The sequence below is a fragment of the Bos taurus genome, chromosome 29 (genome assembly GCF_002263795.3).
Source record: "Bos taurus isolate L1 Dominette 01449 registration number 42190680 breed Hereford chromosome 29, ARS-UCD2.0, whole genome shotgun sequence".
Lineage (NCBI taxonomy): Eukaryota > Metazoa > Chordata > Mammalia > Artiodactyla > Bovidae > Bos > Bos taurus.
In genome coordinates this window covers 20,732,066-20,748,899 of record NC_037356.1, presented here as the reverse complement: position 1 = coordinate 20,748,899, position 16,834 = coordinate 20,732,066, and the positions used below count along the sequence as shown (strand labels likewise).

The following is a 16,834-nucleotide window of genomic DNA, read 5'->3' as shown; positions in this document are numbered from 1 at the left end:
CTGGAAAATCCCATGGACGGAGAAGCCTGGTGGGCTGCAGTCCATGGGGTCGATAAGAGTCGGACAAGGCTCAGCAACTTCACTTTCACTTTTCACTTTCATGCATTGGAGAAGGAAATGGCAACCTACTCCAGTGTTCTTGCCTGGAGAATCCCAGGGACAGGGGAGCCTGGTGGGCTGCTGTCTATGGGGTCGCACAGAGTCGGACACGACTGAAGAGACTTAGTAGTAGTAGTAGTAGTAGTAGCTGACTTTTTATGGTAAATGACAAGAGAAGCAAGTATGGCTTAACAAAAAAGAGTCATGGTGATAAGGAGTTTGGGTCTCTAATACATGACTCTGTGACACCTAAGCCACAAAACCACCAGAGGTGATAGACTAGCTGAGTATACAGTAGAGGGACATGACTTCACTGTCCTTTGTATGTCCAGTCCAGCTGCAGTGAAAGGGCCGGCAGTCTCTCTAACCTTGTATCTTCCAAGTTTCTCCCAGGAAAGCAGGCTCACTGGATTCTTGGAGGAGTTGTTTTCACTGTGTAAAAAAGTAGATTTTAACGACTCAAAAGTTTACAGGGTTAGATACTAATATCTCCTTCTCATATTTCTTTTCAGAAATGCACAGCTCTAATCTTGGCTGCTGGAAATGCAGCTGAACAAGCTTCAGTTCTGACTCCACTTGAAGAATCACCTCAAAGGGAGAGAGCTGTTCTGTTCAAGAACATATCCCTTGCTGGGAAGAATGCATTCAGCGGCTACTGGATGTGGGAATATCAAGTTCTGGGCCCTTTGCCTCAACTCAGGATATCTCTAAAGGCTTGTCTCAGCTTTAGACTTCTTTATAAAATAAATTGAGTTCTCCAAAGAAAGGGCATTGTGGCCCAACTTCTCTGTCCAATTCTGTCCCCACTTTCCTTCTACCAGCAATGATCCCAAGGGTGTTCCCTAATAAACTTACTGTTTGCTAATCTGCATATCAAAATCTACTTCTGAAGAAGCCCCAAATAAAACATGACTCATAGATGCAAAGATGCTAGTTTAAGCTAAACTAATCAAACTGATAAAATGTTGTTCATTTGATTTGTTTATGTGAGTATATAACAAAATATATCATAAATAAAACTTTTAAAATATGCTTTCTGATTCATATGTGTGCTATTTGAATTATAATCTAAAGGCTTGATTAAACCAAGATTCTAAATCAAATAGACTCTGAAAGACACTCTGTTGTAACTCTATAGGCTATACATAGGCTCAAACAAAGTATATTTTAAGACTACCTGATTTATTCACTCATTTAATGATATAAGCATTTAAATGAAAATCTATTTTTAATAATAAAATGCATCAACTAGTTTATAACACTGAGGTTTATGATAATCTTTTTTATTGAAAACCTGATGGATTTTAATAATAAAAGATAAATAATGAAGACATAACTTCAGAAAATGTGATACTGTAAATTAACAGCATTGGAAAAACCCTATTGACCTACTTTGCTACAACCACCCCATTTTACACTAAGACTAATTAAAATAAAACTTAAATTGCTTTATTCTAGTTAAAGCAAGATCCCTGTAAACATTTACAAAGTAGCAGCCTTTCAAGAGTTTATAAAAGCTGCATAATATATTCTATTGGTAAAAATAGACATAAACATCTGCAGTCAAATAAGTTTTGAAATAAGGAAATACTAAACCACATCTTGAAAATCAAATTAATATATTAGGCCATTTAAAGAAGAAACCAATAAAATATTCTTAACTGTTACCAGAGATTTGGCCAATTTAATTGGCATTAATTCAGTCATTTGGCTCATCCATTTATACTTCTATAAACCGTAAGTATGTATTGTGAAATACCGGTTCAAAGATACACTCCTTTTATTCCTATTAAATTACCGTTTGTGAGCTTCTGCTATGCATAAGGAAGACTGGCTACAAAAGGAAAGACAGACGTAGGTTTTCACCCATCTAGAACTTGATTCAAGGGGAGAAATCAAAAGATAAATAATCAAGTAAAATACACGCAATAGATGTTCAGTTCAGTTGTTCAGTTGCGTTCGACTCTTTAGCCGTGTCTGACTCTTTGCAATAGATATTAAATAGTTTTTTTAAAAAGTAACAACAAATGTATTAACATATAAGCAATAATATAGGGTAAACTAATAGATATTTATTAAATCATGATTCCAACCTTCATATATTTACTTAGTGTAATTGCATTTCTTTTTTTTTCCTAGTGCAATGTGTTGGGGACCTGCAGCCTCTATTGGACTGAGGTGCAGAGTCCACTCTGAGCCCAGCTTTTATTCCTTTTTTTTCCCATTTATCTCTTATTTTATTTTTTATTTTTTTATCTTAGTTTTATGTATTTATTTACTTTACAATATTGTATTGATTTTGCCATACATTGACATGAATCCGCCATGGGTATACCTGTGCTCCCCATCCTGAACCCTCCTCCCACCTCCCACCCCATCCCAACCTTCTGGGTCATCCCAGTGCACCAGCTCTGAGCACCCTGTAGCATGCATCAAACTTAGACTAGTGATTCGTTTCACATGTGATAATTACATGCTTCAATGCCATTCTCCTATATCATCCCATCCTCGCTCTCTCCAACCTTTCAGAATTTTTAGTCATTTAATTTTATTTAGACTGACAGTAGCTTAGAGATTTTTGAGGTGTTTTACTTCTTGTGAACATGAAATAATAGTAGAATATCAGTTTAGCTACATGAAAAGATGACAGGAAAAAGTCTCAGAAGGATGTACAACATCCATGATCAGTTTCATGAGTACAGAAAAGTTTTTTTTTTTTTTTGCTCTCGGAAGTTCAATCTATGGTGATGCTCTTTGGCTTCGGTTTTGGCCTGGGTAAAATATGAATTTTAATTCTCAGTCATTTGTCCTCCTGTTGCAACATATATTTGGCATACCTTCAGAATTGAGTGTTGGCTAAATTCCATCTTTTAGAAACTGCTATGCTTCTGCCTTCTCAATAATGAGAACACTGTAATTCATGCATTCTTTTATACAGGTTATAAAAAGCTCAATCAGATTAAAAGCCTGATTCCAAAAATAACATTAACTCCTCTGAATAAAAATTTGTATTATCAATTTTTCACTGATATTATTGCCTAATTTCTTTTATTTTTTTAAATTATGAGATGTTTCAATTATCACTAAGCACATGGGTATAATATTATTTTCATTATGCTTTCTGTCAGCCAAATGTAAATGTTTTTATCTTAGAAAGTAGGAAGCAGACTTTTGTAGATCAGTGATTACCAACAGCAATCTCCACAATGTGTAAGACTTTCCACAAGCGTATCTGCAAGCAGCTTTTGGCAGGAAAGAGCTCTCTGCACAAGCCCTCCCTTTGTCTTGTCATAAACTTAAGGCAACACTGTGCCCTACGCATCTCTAGCCCTAGCTCATATTTCAAATCTTTCAATCACACAATACCTTGCCTAAGATGTTGGTCCTTTCCATAGATTAAAAAAGTAGAAACGAAGACTAAGTAATTAACAGATGACTAGATCTCTTCTCTAGACTCCCCTTCAGTAGTCTCACAAACTGAGTGAACAAGGTACATTTAAAGAGAAATCTCATGAAGTTGACAAGCCTGGATGTAGTAGGGGACGGCAACAACCAAATTTTTCCTAAAGGAGATTTTAGACTAAGCAAAATTAAAGACAGTGCTTTGGCCAAGGCAACTTAAATGATTCAACTATTAATACTTTTGTTCACTGGATTTTAATTATTCCTTTAGTAGGCTTTATCAACCAAGGGGACTGGACAGTTGTTTCATTTGAAGATTCCTAAGTTTAGCCATTGGGATCTGAGAATGCATGGTTCTGATAGTTTACTGCTTAGATTTATGGGCAAGAGCACAAAAAATCTGTTCAGCTACAGCAGTCAATTCATTGGATCTCAGAGTAATCCATGTTAAAGAATATTGTACTTAAGTCATCCTGTAATCCTGCCATAGAGATAGAATTAAATACACTAGCAGTTTTATTTTTCAGGTCCTTAATTTTTTTTTTCAAAATGGCCTTAATAGTTATGTATATGTTCATCAGGCCATCATCCAGATGCATTGTTGAATATCATATCAGTCAATACATTTAGGAAGAGAATGGGAATTTGTGGAGATCTTTAGACAACTTTTGTGCATCTGCTTGCCCGCTTATGCCTACTCTAAAAAATCATCAGGAGGACCTTTTCAATCAACAGCTTCCATTCATTCGCTAGCCATAACCCTTCTATAAGCAGATGTATTAATTGACATAGGAATGTCAAATGTGCCCTAAGTGGGTCAGCAATTTTGGATAATTGTGGGTGACTTCAGTCCAATGCAATAGACATTTAAAAGGAAAGATGTATGTTTGAAACAAAATGAGCCGGAGAACTCGACAGCATCTGCCCAGTGGCAGAGCCTTGAAAAACAGACATGACATAACTGAGTCTTCACCAAGGTGAAGGAATCTCTTCCCAGAAAAAGCTGGCAACAGAGGATATCAAATGAAGGCTTGGAACCTCAACCGACATAGGAGGTTCTGAACTGAGAGCACTTACCTCGTAATCCAAGACTGATGAGGAGGCAACAGAGTACAAAGGACTCCTGTAGGTGCTTTGCTTGCATTAGAGACAGAGATGAGTCCCACTTCTGATGTCTAATGTTGAACAAAAATCAACAGGAGGCTGGAGAGGACAAAGAGACTTATTTGAGGTCTTAGGAATTGCAATCCAGGGAACATAGATCTAGGTAAAACTGAAAGAGTGTTTCAGGAAAAAGCTTTCAGGGGCTTATAAAGGCCAAAGCTTCGAGGCTGTTAAATCTGTCTTGCAAGAATTATGACCGGCTCTGAAGCAGAAAAGAAACATTTATTCTTAAGAGATAGCCTGCTGGAGTTATGTAGAATAAGAGCCCAACAACAGAAGCAGAAGATATTAAGAAGAGCTGACAAGAATACACAGAAGAACGGTACAAAAAAGATCTTCATGACCCAGATAAGCACGATGGCATGATCACTCACCTAGAGACAGACACCTTTGAATGTGAAGTCAAGTGGGCCTTAGGAAGCATCACTATGAACAAAGCTAGTGGAGGTGACGGAATTCCAATCAAGCTATTTCAAATCCTGAAAGATGATGCTGTGAAAGTGCTGTATTCAATATGCCAGCAAATTTGGAAAACTCAGCCGTGGCCCCAGGACTGGAAAAGGTCAGTTTTCTTTTTTTTTTTTTAATTTTATTTTATTTTTAAACTTTACATAATTGTATTAGTTTTGCCAAATATCAAAATGAATCCATCACAGGTATACATGTATTCCCCATCCTGAACCCTCCTCCCTCCTCCCTCCCCATACCATCCCTCTGGGTCGTCCCAGTGCACTAGCCCCAAGCATCCAGTATCGTGCATCGAACCTGGACTGGCAACTCGTTTCTTACATGATATTTTACATGTTTCAATGTCATTCTCCCAAATCTTCCCACCCTCTCCCTCTCCCACAGAGTCCATAAGACTGTTCTATACATCAGTGTCTCTTTTGCTGTCTCGTACACCAGGTTATTGTTACCATCTTTCTAAATTCCATATATATGCGTTAGTATACTGTATTTATGTTTTTCCTTCTGGCTTACTTCACTCTGTATAATAGGCTCCAGTTTCATCCACCTCATTAGAACTGATTCAAATGTATTCTTTTTAATGGCTGAGTAATACTCCATTGTGTATATGTACCACTGCTTTCTTATCCATTCATCTGCTGATGGACATCTAGGTTGCTTCCATGTCCTGGCTATTATAAACAGTGCTGCAATGAACATTGGGGTACACGTGTCTCTTTCCCTTCTGGTTTCCTCAGTGTGTATGCCCAGCAGTGGGATTGCTGGATCATAAGGCAGTTCTATTTCCAGTTTTTTAAGGAATCTCCACACTGTTCTCCATAGTGGCTGTACTAGTTTGCATTCCCACCAACAGTGTAAGAGAGTTCCCTTTTCTCCACACCCTCTCCAGCATTTATTATTTGTAGACTTTTGGATCACAGCCATTCTGACTGGTGTGAAATGATACCTCATAGTGGTTTTGATTTGCATTTCTCTGATAATGAGTGATGTTGAGCATCTTTTCATGTGTTTGTTAGCCATCTTTGACAAAGGAGGCAAGAATATATAATGGATTAAAGACAATCTCTTTAACAAGTGGTGCTGGGAAATCTGGTCAACCACTTGTAAAAGAATGAAACTAGACCACTTTCTAACACCATTCACCAAAATAAACTCAAAATGGATTAAAGATCTAAACGTAAGACCAGAAACTATAAAACTCCTAGAGGAGAACATAGGCAAAACACTCTCTGACATACATCACAGCAGGATCCTCTGTGACCCACCCCCCAGAATATTGGAAATAAAAGCAAAAATAAACAAATGGGACCTAATTAACCTTAAAAGCTTCTGCACATCAAAGGAAACTATTAGCAAGGTGAAAAGACAGCCTTCAGAATGGGAGAAAATAATAGCAAATGAAGCAACTGACAAACAACTAATCTCAAAAATATACAAGCAACTCCTACAGCTCAACTCCAGAAAAATAAACGACCCAATCAAAAAATGGGCCAAGGTCAGTTTTCATTCCAATCCCAAAGAAAGGCATTTAATTAGAATGCCAAAGAATGCTCAAACTACTGCACAATTGCACTCATCTCACACGCTAGTAAAGTAATGCTCAAAATTCTCCAAGACAGGCTTCAGCAATATGTGAACCGTGAACTTCCAGATGTTCAAGCTGGTGCTAGAAAAGGCAGAGGAACCACAGGTCAAATTGCCAACATCCACTGGATCATTGAAGAAGCAAGTGAGTTCCAGAAAAAAAAACATCTGTTTCTGCTTTATTGACTATGCCAAAGCTTTTGACTGTGTGGATCACAATAAACTGCAGAAAATTCTGAAAGAGATGGGAATACCAGACCACCTGACCTGCCTCCTGAGAAACCTGTATGCAGGTCAGGAAGCAACAGTCAGAACTGGACATGGAACAACAGATTGGTTCCAAAGGAAAAGAAGTACGTCAAGGATGTATGTTGTCACCCTGCTAATTTAACTTATATGCAGAGTACATCATGAGAAACGCCGGGCTGGAGGAAGCACGAGCTGGGATCAAGACAGCCAGGAGAAACATCAATAACCTCAGATATGCAGATAACACCACCCTTACGGCAGAAAGTGAAGAAGAACTAAAGAGACTCTTGATGAAAGTGAAAGAAGAGAATGAAAAATTTGGCTTAAAGCTCAACATTCAGGAAACTAAGATCATGGCATCCGGTCCCATCGCTTCATGGCAAATGAGATGGGGAAACAGTGGAAACAGTGGCTGACTTTATTTTTCTGGGCTCCAAAATCACTGCAGATGGTGATTGCAGCCATGAAATTAAAAGTCGCTTACTCCTTGGGAGGAAAGTTATGGCCAACCTAGACAGCATATTAAAAAGCAGAGACATTACTTTCCACAAAGTTCCATCCAGTCAAGGCTATGGTTTTTCCAGTGGTCATGTATGGATGTGAGAGTTGGACTATAAAGAAAGCTGAGCACCAAAGAATTGATGCTTTTGAACTGTGGCATTGGAGAAGACTCTTGAGAGTCCCTTGGGCTGCAAGGAGATCCAACCAGTTCATCCTAAAGGAGATCAGTCCTGGGTGTTCATTGGTAGGACTGATGCTGAAGCTGAAACTCCAATACTTTGGCCACCTGATGCGAAGAGCTGACTCATTGGAAAAGACCCTGAGGCTTGGAAGGATTGAAGGCAGTAGGAGAAGGGGATGACAGAGAATGAGATGGCTAGATGGCATCACCAACTCAATGGACATGAGTTTGGGTGGACTCTGGGAGTTGGTGATGGACAGGGTGGCCTGGCGTGCTGTGGTTCATGGGGTTGCAAAGAGTCAGACACGACTGAGCGACTGAAATGAACTGAACTGAAGGATTTTAAGTTTCTTGGACACTGTGCTGGTGTTCTGGATGCCTGTACTAACACAGTAAGTGGTCAAAGTTTAGATTCCATCGGGGCTGAAATGAGTACAAGTCATGCTCCTTCAATGGCTTCCCTGCTCCATTTCTGAGAGTTCTCTTAGCAGTTCCAAATCCATGTTGATTTCCCTTTCATGTAACTTGTCCTGGGTTTTTTAAAATGTTTCCTATCTTTGCCATTTCTTAAAAGTAATCAGCCTGAAATAATCTATTTGCTAAAGAGACATATTTTAGGGTAACAGATTCTGTTTCTTTTCAAGATTAAATATGGAAATCATTTCAAAAATATTTTATGTTTATCTTAATTTTATGTATATAAATATATGTATATATACAAACACACATATACATTTAGATTTCAACTAAAGACATAGCTATAAAAAAGAAACAGACACTTTATATTTTTGATCTGGTTGACCTTCTTTATCCGTATTTCCTGTAGAATGTATTTTTCTCTTAAAAAGCAATAATAGTACAATGATCATTCATCAATTTATATGTCCCCCGTGTTGGAGGAAACTAAAAAATAAAAATACTTCTCTGTCATAGATTGAAAGTCTCATAGATCGAACACCCTTAGAGGCAAGAGTTCCATGGACAGTGCCAATTTATAGCTGAGAGGTTCTATGCACTTACAACTTCAGATTTTGACTATCCTCTGGCAGACAACTGCTTATAATGACCAATTTTGAAGAAATAAACTTTTATGTAAAATATTTTATACGCTTGCTAATTAAAAGTTGGACTTATGGGTATTTTCTAAAGCTGAAAGTCTTACACTTTCAGGCGGACAAAATTTGCCATCCCAAAATGTGTCTCTTTGGCTTGAGGATTATTTTAGGCTGATTGATTTGAAGAAACAAAAGGCTTAGGGAGATCTTTCACCTTCTTAACAGCCTAAAATAATTTAGATAAAAGGTCTGTTCCAAGAACTATCACCACAGATAACTAGAGTATAATATGAACTATGTGCTGTAGACTGGGGGAAACTGAGTAAAGCCTGTTGGATCCTCCATGTTTTATATGGCCCGGTAAACAATGATTTACCAACCATTTGCTCTTTTTCACCTTCCTACAAATTTCCTTTCTTCCCTTTTAATTCCCAAATCCTTATCCATTTCTCCTTCTCTCAGATGGCATATAAGCTTCAATTGCCCAACTTGTCTTTGAGCCCTATATTCTTAGGTCACCCTCACAAGTACATAATTAAATTTTACTTTCTCCTGTTAATCTGTCTCATGTCAATTTAAGTTTTACACCTGCCAGAAGAACTCTGAAGGATAGAGGAAAGTTTTCTTTCCTCTCCCACAAACTCAATTCTTCCCCAGAACATCCTTCCATTTGTTATCATATAACTATCTTTTCTATGATTATTAGAAAAAAAAAATGAAAGTGTATTGTAAGTAAGATTAGGATTAGTATTAAACAGTTTTAAAAAAAAAAACAGTTTTGTTTCTTTGGAGTCTTTAGATAGGGTAGAAGACTCTGAAAAATTAGAGGAATGGTTCCCTTTTTTTTTCATGTATTCTTTTTTACAGACACTTTCTCTTTCCTGATTGAAGTAATATATTAGATGAGGCAGGCAAAAAATTATTTTTGATTGTAGTTTTGTTCTTTCCTACTATATAGAGGAAAAGTGGTATCTGTAAGATAGAGTGTGCACATGCCCAAGATTCTCTACAAGATCCATTCCTCACTTAAATAGATCACATGTGCAGGACAATTAAGAGAATATTCAAAGCAATTATATCCAAGTTCATAGGAGCCAGATCAAAACTTAAAGAAAATACAGCTGAGCAAAACCAAACACATTTAGCAACGATCATAAGTTAAAAGTCAGTGCACCTATTGGTACATTCAGCATTGGTAATTATATACACAAGTATCTACTCTGTACCAATGAGTATCTGCTTATGGATGAAGATACCCTGGTTAAAGGAAGGGAAATTGCAGAGAAATAACACCTGCCACTGAAGTTTTAGCTTGTAAATTAACACAAAATAAGCCTTTTAAAAATTTCTGCCTAAATATAGCTACTATGACCTAGAAAGTCCCCTACATTAAAATCTAAGTAGAAATAGCTAACCACATGTATTAGTGAATACCTATTGTGTATATCTGAGTGGGTGTATACATACATACATAGACATCCATATACATAAGGCTCTCTTAGGGACAACATCATGATATACATCTTAAGAAAGTAACATTAGAAAGCTGGTCTTAAGAAAGTAACATTGATAGAAATATAGAGATCAGTTTGTAATTAAAAGTAAATAGTTAAACAGAGGTTTTGGTAAAAGATCTAAATGGAAAGGAGGGGATTTAAAGTTAGACAATTTATGTTTCAGTGCCAATAAATTTGGCAATAATGAAGGACACATTCCTTAACCTCCCTGATTAACAGTTTCCTCATCTATATGAAATAGCTAGTGCTACCACGTCCATGAAAGTCTACTGGGCAGGACAATATGTGAGTGAAGATCTTTGGAATGCATGAGAGACACAAGTACTGCCTGATATGCCAATATCGATTTTTACTCCATCTCTGGCTAGGCAAACAAGCCATTGTATAGATGAGAACTCAGATCTTTGCCAAGGTGAGTGGTGAGCTCAGTCATATTGTTGTCTGTCTTCTTCACCTTGCCCAACTACTCACTACTGTGAAAACTACATGAAATCAGTAACCTTCATTTTATTTATTGATAAGAACCAATAATTTGACACATAGTACGTGACCAATGTTATTTCTTATACGAATGGATGGGAACATTAGCATGCTCAAGAGGGTTCCTAGTTACCAGAGTAGGCAGATATAAGAAGTAAATACAAAATTATAGAGATCTATTTTGAAACTATGATTGTAGGTTTTATTTGTTTTATAGAATGATTAGATGCTACATATAAACCCAGGACCAATATGACTGTCTACTCAGGAGTCTGCCAAGAAAAAAAATTGAAGCTATTGCTGAGATAAGATAAATCTTAAGAGACTGAGTAATAAGAGTGAATTCTCAGAGCAAGTTCTTGAGAAAGTATTTTAACTGTTCTGAGCATGTTTACTAGTCAAGGCCTGAGAAAGCATCCCAGTTGTTCTCTATGCAGCCAGACTCAACAGAGATTATTGGATAAACTAAATATAATAAAAGATGAAAAGTAATTAGATGACTGAAATGGTTATATGCCATTGTTATAGTATAATTTCTATAGTATAAACTGCAAACAGTCATAATTCAGAAAAGGCCTAGCATTTTGGTTAGTTGGTTCTGATTGAAGTAAAAGACAAAAAGTAGAGTACTAATTAACAAAGGTTTCAGTTCAGTTCAGTTCAGTCACTCAGTTGTGTCAGACTCTTTGCGAATACATGAACCACAGCACGCCAGGCCTCCCTGTTCATCACTAACTCCCCGAGTCCACCCAAACCCATGTCTATTGAGTTAGTGATGCCATCCAACCATCTCATCTTCTGTCATCCCCTTCTCCTCCTGCCCTCAATCTTTCCCAGCATCAGGGTCTTTTCCAATGAGTCAGTTCTTTGCATCAGGTGGCCAAAGTATTGGAGTTTCAGCTTCAACATCAGTCCCTCCAATGAACACCCAGGACTGATCTTCTTTAGGATGGACTGATTGGATCTCCTTGCAGCCCAAGGGACTCTCAAGAGTCTTCTCCAACACCACAGTTAAAAAGCATCAATTTTTCAGCACTCAGCTTTCTTTACAGTCCAACTCTCACATCCATACATGACCACGGGAAAAAACAACCTTGACTAGACAGACCTTTGTTGACAAAGTAATGTCGCTCCCTTTTAATACACTGTCTAGGTTGGTCATAACTTTCCTTCCAAGGAGTAAGTGTCTTTTAATTTCATGGCTGCAATCACCATTGCAGTGATTTTGGAGCCCAGAAAAATAAAGTCAGCCACTGTTTCCACTGTTTCCCCATCTATTTGCCATGAAGTGATGGGATCGGATGCCATGATCTTAGTTTTCTGAATGTTGAGCTTTAAGCCAACTTTTTCACTCTCCTCTTTCACTTTCATCAAGAGCCTCTTTAGTTCTTCACTTTCTGCCATAACAGTGGTATCATCTGCATATATGAGGTTACTGCTTGGATGAAGACAAAAGCCAGGGTATGTCTGATCATTTGTAGGAGACAGAGTTGAAGAAGATAATGGCACCCCACTCCAGTATTCCTGGATGCATTTTGGTATGCCCTAGCTCAATTTTTTTGGAGAAGGCAATGGCAGCCCACTCCAGCACTTTTGCCTGGAAAATCCCATGGACGGAGGACCCTGGTGGGCCGCAGTCCATGGGGTCGCTAAGAGTCGGACAAGGTTCAGCAACTTCACTTTGACTTTTCACTTTCATGCATTGGAGAAGGAAATGGCAACCTACTCCAGTGTTCTTGTCTGGAGAATCCCAGGGATGGGGGAGCCTGGTGGGCTGCCATCTACGGGGTCACACAGAGTCGGACACGACTGAAGTGACTTAGCAGTAGCAGCAGCAGAACAAGATAGCAGAGGAGTAGGTGGACGTGGAATACATCTCTCTCCATAATACATCAGGAATACACCTTCAGACACAGAAGTGCATGCAGAATACCAGCTGAGAGTAGACAGGAGTACCTGACAAGTGGAACATAATATACAGAACCAAACAAAACGTGGTAGGATGAAGGAACCAGGGGGATAAACAGGAGTGTTAGTAGGACTGGACCTGCCCTCAGTGGTGGGGGAACTGAAGCAGGGGTCCAATCCCCACATAGGAGCAACTGTCTGAGTCAGAGGAGAAACATTTAAGGCTGAGAGTGAAACAGCTGACTTGTGACAGCCTAAATGGAATGAAAATCAGACAGTCCTTGAGGCAGCCATACATATCCCAGGCAGGGACTCAGGTTCCCTAGAAGGCAGAGTGGCTTGGGAGCTGGAGTTTACGGATTGTGAAGCAATCCCAGGGTGAGGGCTGCTGTTGACTGTGGAGAGATGGATAGAGGGGATGTGATGGAGAAGATTGTGGGGGGAAATGCCTGTGGAGGAAAGCCAGACAGCCATGGAAGCAAGGTGATACTGCTGAGTCACATGTAGGGGGTGGAGTCATCACCATACTATCCTCTCTCACCTGACATGCCAGCATCTGCAGCTGAATGACAGAGGGGCTGGCCCATCAAACACCCGACACACTGAGCTACAGAGCAGGACCCACCCAGGGTGCCCTTCGAAGTGACTGATGCACTGAACTACAGAGTAGGACCATAGCCAAAGAATGAAAAGAACTGAGGATAGTCTCAGAGACCTCTGGGACAATAGCAAACGCACCAACATTCGAATCATAGGGGTCCCAGAAGATGAAGAGAAAAAGAAAGGGTTTGAGAAAATTTTTGAAGAGATTATAGTTGAAATTTTCTTTCAGCAGAAATTCTACAGGCCTATATTGACAGGATATATTTAAAGTACTGAAAGAAAAAAATGTACAAGCAAGATAATTGTACTCATCAAGAATCTCATTCAAAATTGATGGAGAAATAAAAAGCTTTTCAGACAGGCAAAAGTTAAGACAATTCAGCTTTACAACACCAAACCAGCTTTACAACAAATGTTAAAGAGATTTATATAGTCAAGAAATACAAGAGAAGAAAACAGATCTACAAAATCAACCCCAAACAATTAAACATGGCAATAGGAACATATATATCAGTAAATACTTTAAATATAAGTGGATTGAATGATCCAACCAAAGACATAGACTGGCTGAATGGATACAAAAACAAGACCAATATATATGCTGTCTCCAAGAAACCCACTTCAGACCTAAAGACACATATAGACTGAAAGTGAGAGGATAGAAAAATATATTCCAAGCAAATGGGAAGCAAATGAAAGCTGGGGTAGCAATCCTCATATCAGACAAAATAGACCTTAAAGAATATTACAAGAGATAAGGAAGGACAGTACATAATAATCAAGGGATCAATCCAAGAGGAAGACATAACAATTGTAAATGTCTATGCACCCAGCATAGGAGCACCTCAATATATAAGACAAACACTAACAGACATAAAAGGAGAAATTGACAGTAACATAATAGTAGTAGGAGACTTTAACAACCCACTCACACCAATGGACAGATCATCAAAACAAAAAATAAGGAAACATAAGTCTTAAATTATACATTAAATGAGATGGATCTCATTGATATCTTCAGGACATTGAATCAAAATGCAGAAGAATACACCTTCTCAAGCGCACATGGAACATTCTACAGGATAGACTACATCTTGGATCACAAATTGAACCTCAGTAAATTTAAGAAAATTGAAATCATATCAAGCATCTTCTCTGACCACAGTGCTATGAGACTAGATATCAATTACAAGAAAAAGAAAACTGTAAGAAACACAAACACATGGAGATTAAACAACATGTTTCTAAATAACCAGCAGGTCACTGAAGAAACTAAAAGGGAAATAAAAAATTACTAGAAAAAAAATGACAATGAAAACACAACAACTCAAAACCTATGCGATGCAGCAATAGCAATTCTAAGAGGGAAGTCTTTAGCAATATAATCCTACCTCAAGAAACAAGAAAAACACTGAATAGACAACCTAACTTTACACCTAAAACAACCGCAAAAAGAAGAACAAAAAAACCCAAAAATTAGTAGAAGGAAAGAAATAATAAATATCTTAGCAGAAATAAATGAAAGAAACGATAGTAAAGATTAATAAACCTAAAAGCTGGTTCTTTGAGAAGATAAACAAAATTGACAAGCCTTTAGCCAGACTCATTGAGAAACAAAGACAAGAATCAAATCAACAAAATTAGAAATGAAAAGGAGAGGTTACAACAGACAATGCAGAAATACAAAGGATTATAAGACACTATTATGAACAACTATATGGCAATAAAATGGATAACCTAGAAGAAATGGATAGATTCTTTAAAAAGTTCAATCTTTCAAGACTGAACCAGGAAGAAACAGAAATTATGAACAATCCAATTACAAGCACTGAAATTGAAGCTGTGATCAAAAATCTCCCAAAAAAGGGCGCAGCCGGGCGGGCCGGCGGGCTGGGAAGATGGCGGCGCGAAGCCTGGTGGCCGCCGCGAACCTACCCCGGGGCGTCCGGGGCTTAAAAAAAAAAAAAAAAAAAAAAAAATCTCCCCAAAAACAAAAGCCTAGGACCAGATGGCTTCACAGGAGAATTATATCAAACATTTAAAGAAGAGCTAATGACTATCCTTCTAAAACTCTTTCAAAAAATTGCAGAGGAGGGACCACTTCCAAGCTCATTCTCTGAGGCCACCATCACCCTGATACCAAAACCAGGCAAACACAACACAAAAAAAGAAGACTACAGGCCAATATCACTGATGAACATAGATGCAAAAATCCTCAACAAATTTTTGCAAACAGAATTCAGCAACACATCAAAAAGCTCATACACCATGATCAAGTTGGGTTTATTCTAGGAATGCAAGGATTCTTCAATATATGCAAATTAATGTGATATAACATATTAACAAATTGAAAGATAAAAATCATATGATCGTCTCATTAGATGCAGAAAAAGCCTCTGACAAAATTCAGCACTCATTTATGATTAAAACTCTTCAAAAAATGGCATAGACGGAACCTACCTCAACATAGTAAAGGCCATATATGATAAGCTTACAGAAAACATTATTTTCAATGGTGAAAAACTGAAAGCATTCCCCCTAAGCTCAGGAATAAAACAAGGGTGTCCACTTTCACCACTATTATTCAACATAGTTCTGGAAGTCCTAGGTATGGCAATCAGAGAAGAAAAAGAAATAAAAGAAATTCATATTGGAAAAGAAGAGGTACAGCTCTCACTGTTAGTAGATTTCATGATATTGTACAAAGAAAACCCTAAAGACAGTGTCAGAAAATTACTAGAGCTAATCAGTGAATTTAGCAAAGTTGCAGGATACAAAATCAGTACAAAGAAATCACTTGCATTTCTATACACTAACAATGAAAAATCAGAAAGAGAAATTAAGGAATCAATAAAAGAAAAGAATTATATATCTAGGAATAAACTCACCTAAGGAGACAAAAGAACACAGAAAATTATAAGACACTAATGAAAGAAATCAAAGACACATAGATGCAGAAATATTCAATGTTTCTGGGTAGGAAGAATCGATATTGTGAAAATGACTATACTACCTACAGATTCAATGTGATGCCTATCAAATTACCAATGGGGTTTTTTCACAGAACTAGAACAAAAAATTTCACAGTACATATGGAAACACAAAAGACCCCTAATAGTCAAAGCAGTCTTGAAAAAGAAGAATGGAGCTGGAGGAATCAACCTTCCTGACTTCAGATTATATTACAAAGCTACAGTCATCAAGACATGGTACTGGCACAAAAACAGAAATATAGACCAGTGGAACAAGATAGAAAGTCCAGCAATAACCCATGTACCTATGGGTACCTTATTTTTGACAAAGAATGCAAGAATATACAATGGGCAATGACAGCCTCTTCAATAAGTGTTCCTGGGAAAACTGGGCAGCTACATGTAAAAGAATGAAATTAGAACACTTCCTAACACCATACACAAAGATAAACTCAAAATAGATTAAACACCTAAATGTAAGACCAAAAACTATAAAACTCTTAGAGTAAAACAGGGAGAACACTCAACGACATAAATCAAAGCAAGATCCTCTACAAACCACCTGCTAGAGTAATGGAAATAAAAACAAAAGTAAACAAGTGGGACCTGATTAGACTGAAAAGCTTTTGCACAGCAAAGGAATCTATAAGC

The 16,834-nt window shown here is 37.8% G+C and overlaps 1 long non-coding RNA gene across 1 annotated transcript in view; it reads right to left on the bottom strand.

Moving 5' to 3' along the window:
* Nucleotides 1-249: 249 nt before the first annotated feature.
* The window catches only part of LOC132344230 (uncharacterized), a 68,123-nt gene continuing 51,538 nt past the window's right edge, over nucleotides 250-16,834 (bottom strand). Inside the window, exons 2-3 of the long non-coding RNA XR_009493406.1 lie at nucleotides 4,579-4,704; nucleotides 250-531 (exon numbers count right to left, since the gene is read on the bottom strand). This is a non-coding gene — a long non-coding RNA (uncharacterized lncRNA). The remainder of the gene's footprint in view (nucleotides 532-4,578; nucleotides 4,705-16,834) is intronic.